Source organism: Myotis brandtii, unplaced genomic scaffold (assembly GCF_000412655.1).
Source record: "Myotis brandtii unplaced genomic scaffold, ASM41265v1 scaffold165, whole genome shotgun sequence".
Classification (NCBI taxonomy): domain Eukaryota; kingdom Metazoa; phylum Chordata; class Mammalia; order Chiroptera; family Vespertilionidae; genus Myotis; species Myotis brandtii.
Genome location: NW_005356042.1, coordinates 4,656,701 through 4,667,103, shown reverse-complemented (window position 1 = coordinate 4,667,103; position 10,403 = coordinate 4,656,701). Strand labels below are relative to the sequence as shown.

Sequence of the window (10,403 nt, the reverse complement as noted above, 5' to 3'; positions counted from 1 at the left end):
CCTGTCCTGCTCTCCCTGAGGGCCCCTGTCTTATCATCCTGAGTCTCCTGAGGCCCTTGGACCAGTAGAGAGTGTTTGGAGGGTTCTTGAGGAAGAGCTTGAAGGTTACACACCAGAAGAGAGAGAAGTACCAGTCTATGAATAGAAATCGGTGTCTGAACAGCCTTCTGTAAGTCCTCACTTTTTTGTTCGTTTGTTTTTTGTTAATTCTCACCCGAGGGCATTTTCCCCACTGATTTTTTTAGAGCGAGAGGAAGGGAGGACAAGAGACAGAGAGCGAGGACAAGAGACAGAGAGCGAGAGCAACATCAATGTGAGGGAGACACATCAACTGGTTGCCTCCCACACACATCCCCACTGGGGCCAGGGATCTAGCCTGCAACCACGGTGCAGGTCCTTGACTGGAATCAAACCCTCGACCCTTCAGTCCACAGGCCGACCCTCTAGCCACTGAGAAAACCCGGCAGGGCAGTACTCGCTATTTTGAAAGAACATCTCTTCACAGGTACCAAGCCTCTAGCAGGGCTGGGGAGCCCACAGCCTCAGTCCAGCCCTGAGGCTGCAGGTGCTGAGGCCATGAGGGTGCTTCATGGCTGGAACACTTGCCTGTGGCTGAACCTTGGATATGGGGGGAGGGCAGAGGCCAAAGTAGAGGGGTTCAGAAGTGGGTGAACCTGTTGAATGCACCACTAAAGGCTCCAATCTGTCAAAAACCCAAGGCCCACTGAACATTGCTCAAACCTCAGAACCTGTTATCTCATGTGACAGGCACGGAGGTGGGCAGTCCTAGGGCTGACCAGCAGCTCCCCTGTGGCACCAAGGACCCAGCTTGCCCCACCTCTCCTCCCTGCCATCCTCAGCATGCTGGCCTTGGTCCTTAGCTGATCCTGCCGCATTGTCCTGTGTCTCCAAGCACCAGGGCAGCCTCTTGCGGGAACGCACAAAGGCACCCTGGGCTCCCGTCGGGGGTCCTGGCTGCAAACAGACCAGACAGCACCCTGCAGTGGGGTGGGCACTGGATCTGAAGTCTGAAAATCTGGATCCAAGTGACAAGCTGCATCTGAAGATACATGGAACCAATTTTTGATATATATTTATTATTTCTTCATTTATTTTTCTTCATCCAGTCACAGAAAAAGAAAGGGCTGAGGGATATAAAGCAATAAGAGTAGGAGAGAGGCAGCATTGAGGGACAGGGAAAAAGGAAAGGTATGTATTGGGGCAAAAGGCGGAATTCCCCCCGAGTCTCCCCTGGGAGCCATTTGGTGGGCTCATTCACTCATTCATTTCCTAGACAACGTGACCCGGTACTAGGCCCTGCTGAGAATTTAAAAGGGGATAAGGAACTCCTGCTGTCACAGAGCACAGGCAGATAGGAGAAACGACTGTGTTCAGGTGGCCCACGGCGACGGCTTTGGAGAGTTACTGGTCACGACTGCAGGGATCTTCTCACTGGGCGGGGAGCTCAGTGGCTTCTCTCAAGGCTGCCTCTTTGAGCTGAATGTTTGCCTCCCCCTGAAATTCACAAGGGGAAGCCCCGCCCCCCAATCTGATGGTAGCTGGGGGTGGGGCCTTGGAAGGAGGTAGATGTGGTCAGGAGTGTGGGACACTCGCGATGAGATTAGTACCCTTGAGAGGAGGGGGAAGTCTCTCTCTCTGTCTCTGCCTCTCTCCCCCCCACCCTCAGATGCAGCTTGTCAGTCTTCCCACAGTACCGCCCCATTTGCTGGAGTCAATCGAGATCCCACTGCTGGGCACCTTGTAGATGTGGATCCAGATTCTCAGACCTCAGATCCAGTGCCCACCCCACTGCAGGGTGCTGTGAGGAGGAAGAAGTCTCTCTCTCTCTTTCTGTCTCTGCCTCTCTCTCCCCCACCCTCCCCACCGTGGACAGGTGAGTAGGCACCACCTACACACCAGATCCCACATCAGAACTTGGCTCTGCTCAGCTGACCCACACGCCCAGGCTTTTGGTTCTTGAGGGGCAGGGAGCTGAGAGCCAGTAAATGGCCTAGAGACTCTTGTGAACTCAGATCTCATGGGATGAACTCAATCCTCGGGCCTCCCATCGTCTTTCCCTCTTACAGCTTATCATCTTTACCTACAAGGTGGGCCAGCTCTGAACTCTGTCTTCATTTTCTAAGTTACCAAGGAGACGTGTTCGGAACTGCCTGACTCAGACTTCTCACCTCACCTAGCCTGAGCCAGAGAAGCGGAAGCTCTGCGGATCCCTGGCCCTGACACTGCTTCCTGGCCCATCCCCCTGCAGGGGCATGCTCGTATTAGCCAGACTGGGCAGCTCTCACAAAACACCACAGGCTGGGGGCTTAAACCACAGAAGCATATTCCTCACAGTCTGGAGGCTGGGGAGTCTGAGGTTAGGGTACTGGTCGGTTCAGTATCTGGTGAAGGCCCACTTCCTGGTTTACAAGCATTCACCTTTTTGCTGCGTCCTTACCTGAAGGAGAGAGACAGAAGGTCTCTCGTTTCTCTTCTAAAGGCACCGATCCCATAATGAGGACTCCACACTCTCCCCACCACCACCCCCTCCCCACCCCCGCCCAATCATCTTCCAAAGGTCCCACCTACAAATACCGATACTTTGGGGATTAGGGCTTCAACATATGAATTTTGGGGGGACACATTCAGTGCCCAGAAGATGGTGCTGATTGTGCTGAGGCTGATATGGATGGTGATGATAATTATGGTGCTGCTGACAATACTGTTGATAAGGGTCAATATCTGTTGAAGCCTGGGCTTTATTCCAGACACTCTTTCAATTCTTACCTTGATTACTTGGTTATTTCCCCTCACAAATCTGCGAGGCTGGGGTGATTGATTATTCTCTTCTTCCAGACAAGAAACTAGAGGCCTGGAGATGAAATAACTTGCCCAGGTCACAGAGCCAGCAGGTGGCAGTGTGGAGGCCACTGCAGAGTTCTCCCTCAACCCCACCAGCACCCTGTGTGGCCATTCCAGCTGAGGAGCGAGGGAGTGGCGGTTTTTAGAAGGGAGAGGGGGCATTGATCTGGGCATCACTCAGGTTTGCTAGAGGTCAGTTTCTTTGCACATACGGGCAGTGGGCCTAGGGAAGAAACAGCCCGCATTAACTCCTCTCATCTGCTCCGCGGGACGCTCCCAGCTCCCAGGCCTGGTGGCTTTGGGCACCAGGTGCGACCAGAGTCTGGGAGCAATTAGCTGGCAATGGAGAGACCATCGGCTCTTCCCATCTCTGCCTGGGGCAGCCTAGGATTTCTCGATGCCTCTTCTCCTTCCCCACGCTGTCGTCATTTGTTCTGGGGCAGATTTATGCTGTTCGTTATTTTCCAATCCAGTGGTTTGTCAACATTTCAGTTAAGTTGCATCAATCTACCTTTTCCATGCCAGGACAATGCCGGTCAGAAGGGAAACATCAGCTGTTGTTCTGTCCTCTTAAAAGGCAATAAAGGATGAGAACGGGGTTGTCTTTTGCGATTTAGAGGAAGCTAAGCACATTGTGTGGAATGGTCATGCTGGAGGCGGTGGATCGAGGCCACTCAGAGAAGTTTCCAAGGTTCCTGTCAGGGAATAGTTCTCTCTAACTTCAGCCCCAACAGAGAGCCAACTTGGGCCCAAGCTTCAAGGCATGGCCATCTAGCGGCAAACTGCCTGTTCTCAGAATACAGCTGGGCTGTGTTGTAATCACACACAGAGCTCGGCAATAAATAACGTGCACACGGACGTGCTTTCAGATGAGTGTGAATGTTTATAGTGTGTACAAGCGAAATCTCCCAGCCTTAAGAAAGCTGGAGAAAGCCAAGAGAGGGTGGCAGGTCCTGCCTGCCTTTCTCGTTTTGCACAACGTGCAGCCTGTGGGCCAGGGCTGTGCTACTAGACGTGGTTGGTTTGGGGGCCTCATTGAGTGGTTTTCTGGAAATCTATGACTCGGTTCACATTGGTGGTCTGATATGAGGCTGTTGATGAGGAATGATTTTCTGAGGAAGTGAGAGGTTGGTTGGGAGGAATTTGGAGGTGGTGGCTATGTACCCCCCCAACAGTCCAGGAATGAGGTTGCAAGATTGGTTCTGAAAGCCAGGCCTGATTTATAGGATGGGGCAAAAGTAAGTTTATAGTTATCCACATGGAAAATGATACAATAATCCTATATAATAAAAGCGTAGTATGCAAATTGTCCCCTTGACCCTGAGGTCTCCAGGAGTCGACCAGGGGGCAGGGCCGGCTGGGGGAAGGGAGGGAGTACCCAGCCAACAGCCGGCAGCCACTAGGCAGCCTGCAGCCAGCAGCCATGCACTGGGTCTCTAGTAAATAAATAATAATACAAGAATAAACTCCGGCCCTGACTGGTTTGGCTCAGTGGATAGAGCATCGGCCTGCGGATTGAAGGGTCCCCGGTTTGATTCTGATCAAGAGCATGTACCTTGGTTGCAGGCACATCCCCAGTGGGAGGTGTGCAGGAGGCAGCTGATCGATGTTTCTCATCGATGTTTCTAACTCTCTGTCCTTCTCCCTTCCGCTCTGTAAAAAAAAAAAATCAATAAAATATATATTTTAAAAATGTCTGGTTAAAAAAAAGGATAAACTTTGTGTTTTGTGTATGCACAACTGTAAACCTCCTTCTGACCCAGCCTGTATTGTCAGGGCCTGGCACACAGGTGCTGATGGTCCTCGCCAAATGGATGAAGCCAACAAGCTACGGCATCTGGAATTCTTTTAAAGAAAGGGTGGAAATGGGCCATTGCTCTGAGAGCCTGGGTGCCACAGAGGTGCAGACAAGAGCAGAGCTGGGAACATCAAGAAAGGGCCCGATGACTCCGTTATTGGTTTTTGTAGCCTGAGCTATCTAAACAGAAATCTCTCCCAAAGTAATTTATATTCTGTGTAAACTGGTTGAGGACATCCTCTGTGGGTTTGGGAAGACGAGACAGAGCTCCAAAGAGAGCTTTGAGGATGATTTGATGGCCGGATAACCAGTCCCATGATGACTGACTTGGGAAACTGGAATTACTTCGCCCAGAGGAGGCTGCGACACCAGCCACAGACATCACCCATGTCTCGGGCCATATCAGCAATAATCTATCTTCACTTTAGATTTGCGCTCTGACTAGTCCCCGTCTGCCCAGCTACATCCAGAACACTGGCACCTCTAAGGCCAGCCCCACCCTTTCAGTTCATGGGGAAAGTGAGGCCCAAAAAGAACAGGGGTGGGGTTCACCCAAAGTGACACTGACAATGTGAAGTTGTGCTCAAAAGCTGAATGTCCTGAATCCCCGCCTTGATTTGTCTGGCTGGCGCCCAACCTCGTCGGCCATCAGCTTAGAGAGGATGGCCCAAGGTCGGGGTCTGCTGCTATGACCAACAGGCACGGTGGGAGGCGGGCATGGGAGGAGGCTGCCGGGATCAGGTAAGAGGAGGCCCTGAATGGGATTTTCCCCATTTGTGATCTTACCAGGAAAGGGGCCCAGCCTGTTCAGCTCTCCCTGGGTCCTCCAGAGCCATGGCTGGGGAAACTTGTGCTCTGCCAAGCACGGGATCCACCCATGAACAGCAGGAGAGGAGGGTCTGATAGAGTCCACTGGGAATCAGCCACTGAAAGCAGCTGGAGAGATGCCATAAGGGAATGAAGAATGGCGTGTGCCCCTTGCCTGCCATGGACCACAAGGGTATCTTGCACTTGCTCTATTTCTGGGTCCTTGCATGGCCCTTTGCACCGTGATATCGTCTGCTTCTTGTAGACAGGAAAGTGAGGCTCAGAGACAGCAGCAAGTGGCCCACGGCCACACAGCAGGAAGAGCTGGAGCGGGACTTGCACATGGTTTCATGCCACACGAGGTTTTTCCCAGAGACCATGTGGGCTCCGTGCCGACCTTCTCCCCCCTCTTTAGGGACAATAAGTACTGCCTGTGCTTCTAACAAGACGTCTCAGAATGGACAGCTTGCTTTTGAAAAGCCAGTTTCTTTTCGTCTGGGTCACGTTCAACTTGGGTTCTCCAGAGGGGGAACATCCCGTTCAGCTGGTCATAATTTGTCAGTTGGTTTCTGCCACTGACCATCTTCAGACATGGCTGCCGCCCATTCCATTGTGATTTACTGACCTTGGACTTCATCATTGAGGCCATCACATCTAGGAAGCTGGCTGTTCCCTCTCTTGAGGCCTTTGGATAAGCCGTGCTTGTAGGGGAGAGCTGCCATTTTGGCCTCCACAGGGAGCAAGAACATCAGGAAGTACAGGGAGGGAGAAGACGACAGCCCTCAGGGGTGTTGCCTCCTTGTACAGAGAGATGAGGGCACTCTGGCCACTGGAGCAGAAACTGGCTGGGACAGCCTCTTCACACTGAGTCATGCACACACTGATTTCTTATTTTTCTGTTCTCAGTGCTGCATACTCAGCAGGTACATAGTCAATGTGTGTTACGTGGGATTAAATGCAGAACAGAGAGTGGATGTCTTTCCTAAAAGCCTGGGGGCCAAAGTTTGGTGATAACATGACCGGGTTTATATTTTGGAGAAAGCGTTTCCCATTGTGTTAGTTATCATTGCTGCATTGTAAATGACCCCAAAACACAGCAGCTGGACACAATCCAAGTTTACCATCTCAAACAATTTCTATGGGCCAGGAACCTGAGAGCAACAGTGTGGTGCTGGCTTCATGGTCTCTTAATCAAATTGTCAATTGGGCTGCAGTCATTGAAGGCCTGCCTGGGCCTGGAAGGTCCAGCTCCAAGTTCATGCCTGGAGAACTCATGCACTGCTGTTGGCAGGAGGCCTCAGTCACCACCACTTGGATGTCTCCATGAGACTGCTTGAACATCCTCACAACATGGCCGCTGACATCAGCCAAGAGCAAGGGATCAGGAGACCCAGGCATACCCTGCAGTGTCTTTGATCTCATCTTGTAAGTCACATACCATGAGCAGTGAGTCATTAAGTCTAGCCCATATTCCAGGAGAAGGGAATTAGGCTTCGTGTTTTGAAGGGAGGAATGTCCAAGAATTTAGGGCACATTTTAAACTCACCATGTCCATCAAATCTAGATAGAGCTAGTTCATTCATTCACTCAAAAAACAATTAATACCTGCTGTGTTCTGAGGACAGAGCAGACATAAGTGGCTACCATGGAATTCATGTCATAGAGAGTGAGATGGACAATATATGGGTGTGAAGGGAGGAATGTCCAAGAATTTAGGGCACATTTTAACTCACCATGTCCATCAAATCTGAGCTAGTTCATTCATTCACTTGAAAAACAATTAATACCTGCTGTATTCTGAGGACAGAGCAGATATAAGTGGCTACCATGGAATTCATGTCATAGTGAGTGAGATGGACAATATATGGGTGCATTCTATATCATATGTGCTGAAGAAAAAGCTGTTTAAAGGATGAAGAGTGAAGGAGTTGATTCTATTTTAGATAGAAAGGGCAGGGCAGTCTTTGTGGTAGGTGACATTGGAGCAGAACCACCTGAAGAAAGTGACTGAGCATGTAGATCTCTACTTGACATGTTTAAAGTCTCACTCTGGCTGCTGTGGGGGAAGAGACTGCAATGAGATGCAAATGCAGAAGCAGTGAGACCAGTTAGAGGCTACTGCGGTATCCAGAGCAGTCTCTTCAGTAGAACTTTCTGCCATGGTGGGCATGTCCTACACCTGCTGTTGTGATCGCCCCAGTCACATGTGGCTACAGATCCCTAGAAACGTGTCTTGTGCAACCGAGGAACTGAACTTTAAATTTTATTTAATTCTAATCACTTTGGCTTTAAATAGCCATCTGGGATTGGCAGTGACCACAGGGGACAGTGCAGGTCCAGATGGCAATGACTTGGGCCCAGTTGACAGCAGTGAAGGAGGTAAGACATGGCCAGAGCCTGTGTCTATTTCGAGAGTCGGGCTGACGGATTTCTCAACGTATGGGTGATGAGCAGGATGGGTCATAAATGGTCCAGGTCTCAGGGTTGTGAAATCTGGATTTGAATTCTGGCATTTTCATTAGTGGTTCTGTGGGCTGGTCAAATCCCGAAACCTCACCAAGTCTAATAAAGATAGGGGCAATCACTGTCCCACTTCTTTTTAAAAATATATATTTTATTGATTTTTTACAGAGAGGAAGGGAGAGGGAGAGAGAGTTAGAAACATCGGTGAGAGAGAAACATCGATCAGCTGCCTCCTGCACACTCCCTACTGGGATGTGCCTGCAACCAAGGTACATGCCCTTGACCGGAATTGAACCTGGGACCCTTTAGTCTACAGGCCGACGCTCTATCCACTGAGCTAAACCGGTAAGGGCTGTCTCGCTTCTTGGGGTGCAGGCAGCCGACGCTCTATCCACTGAGCTAAACTGGTCAGGGCTGTCCCGCTTCTTGGGGTGCAGGCGGCCCAGCAAGCAGCCAGGATGAGAGCCCCACCCACCCTTTATCGGTACTTGTTCTGTTTAGCAAGGAACATTGCTGCCTCCTGGTGTTCTCATGGTGACCTGTGTTGGCGAAGTTCTTTAGTGCATTTGGGGGAGCACCGGCATCTGTGGTAAGCCATGGCCTGATGGCCCAGCTCTGACCCTCCGCCTCCCACAAAATACCTCTGTGGACTCAAACTTCTATTCCACCTCAGAGAGACTTCCTCGGGCACGTCGAAGGCCTTGCTGGTTCTTTCTGAAGTGGTTGCAGAGATTTTTCAAGGACAGTCTGTCAGCTGCTGTGCACCTGCTCGTCATGTAGAGGGGGCCCCGGGCCACAGCGAGGGCTCCTGGCCAAGCCCCTGGTTGCGTGCCCCTGTGGGCTCATGGTTTAGGAGGAGCCGCAGATGAACACAAGCTTCCAAAGGAAACTCACAGGGCGCTGGCCTGGCCGCCTGGGAACCTCTGCAGTTTTCGAGCGTGTCCCCAGCATGTCCCCCAGCCTCCTGGCACCTGACAGCCCCCAAGACAAAAGAACTATGTGAGAGCAAACAGTGGAGCTTGCCAGGGAAAGATGATACCTTTTCATTATAAAAAGGTGGTTTGGGAGAAAATTCCAGCCACCACGGGGCAAGTGTCTGATAGCTGAGAGTGGATCCGCCCGGCCCTGCGGTGCCCTTGTGTATGAGGTGGGAGTGGGCCAGCAGGAAAGCATTCCACCTCGAGCCTCATGTCTCCAAGGATGCGGAAAGTATGTGGATCTGAGCGGTCATCTCCGGCCTCCGTGCCAACTGTTGTTTGAATAAAGGCGCCCTTGCACCCACCTCTCTCTCCTTGGACATTCTTTGGTGAACATCCCATCTTTTTCTCAGGAACCAGTCGGCCCGGACCACCCACGTATTTTCACAGCAATGCAGGATCTAATTGCAGGGCTCCTGCTTTTTACAAATGGCACTTGTTTGGGGGTGTCTGCGTAGGGGACGGTGGCCAAGCGCGGTGCAGACAAGGGCAGCACATGGCCCACAGGGCTGTAGAAACCCTTGGCTATCCCATGTTCCCTGCATTGTTTCGCTCGATTCCCAGCAAGCTGGGGGCCTTGAACAGAGAATAGTGAGGAGCGGAGTTGCCCACCTGGGATCCGTGGAGGTGAGGAGCCTGGGAGTGGGTTCACATGCCTGTCCTTGATCGCCCGAAGCAAGCTGTCTGAGCCCTCATCTCTCTTTGGTGAAGAAACCAAAAGGGAGATGGACAAAGGGGTGTGAGGGCAATGGGGAGGGACCAGGCTGCAACTCCAAAGGTTTCCAGTCCTGGCAGGCCCAAGAGGTTTCCCACTGGCCTGAGTTCAGGAAGCACTGCCTCTGGTCACCCAGTCACTCATGCAAAGCTCTGCACTGAGCACCTCCAGGCCCATCCTTAGGCAGCAGACAGTCAGGCAGGTGAGGGGAGGCATCGCTATCCCTACGGGGGATGACAAATGAGTGAAAGAGACGTGTGCATACAGTCACCGAGCAAGCAGTGATGGGGGCATCCGGCAGTGGTGGCACCACCAAACCCTGGAGGAGGCGGCACTGGGAAGAGGATAGACTGAGCAGGAACCAGCAGGTGAGGCAGGAAGCAGACATGGAGCCGGTGTCTGCCTGGTTTTCAAAGGTGGCCCCGGAAGAGATCCCTTCATGTCCAGAAACTGCTTCTTAACCCTAACCCTAACCCTGACCCTGACCCTGACCTTGACCCTAACCCAAACCCTAACCCTAAACCTTCCCTTGGGAAAGCTGAGAAGTCATCGCTCTGACTCTCATATTCCAGAGGGTGAACCAAGGGATTGCAGAAGGGACAAGGCCTGCCCTCTGTCACCCGGAACTGAAGGCTGGTTTTGGGAAGAGAGTGCTTTCCACATACTGCGTCTTCCTGCTCCCCCGCTGAGCTGAAGCAGAAAGACACTGTCTCGCTGATACTGGAAGGACGATCTATGATACAAAGAGAGAGTTTTCAAAAGATTCGCCCCAGCTCCGCTT

General features: G+C 51.8%; 1 long non-coding RNA gene across 1 annotated transcript in view; it reads left to right on the top strand.

Moving 5' to 3' along the window:
* The window catches only part of LOC106725479, an 18,567-nt gene extending 11,046 nt beyond the window's left edge, over positions 1 to 7,521 (top strand). The window contains exon 3 of the long non-coding RNA XR_001361371.1: positions 7,510 to 7,521. This is a non-coding gene — a long non-coding RNA (uncharacterized LOC106725479). The remainder of the gene's footprint in view (positions 1 to 7,509) is intronic.
* Positions 7,522 to 10,403: the final 2,882 nt, after the last annotated feature.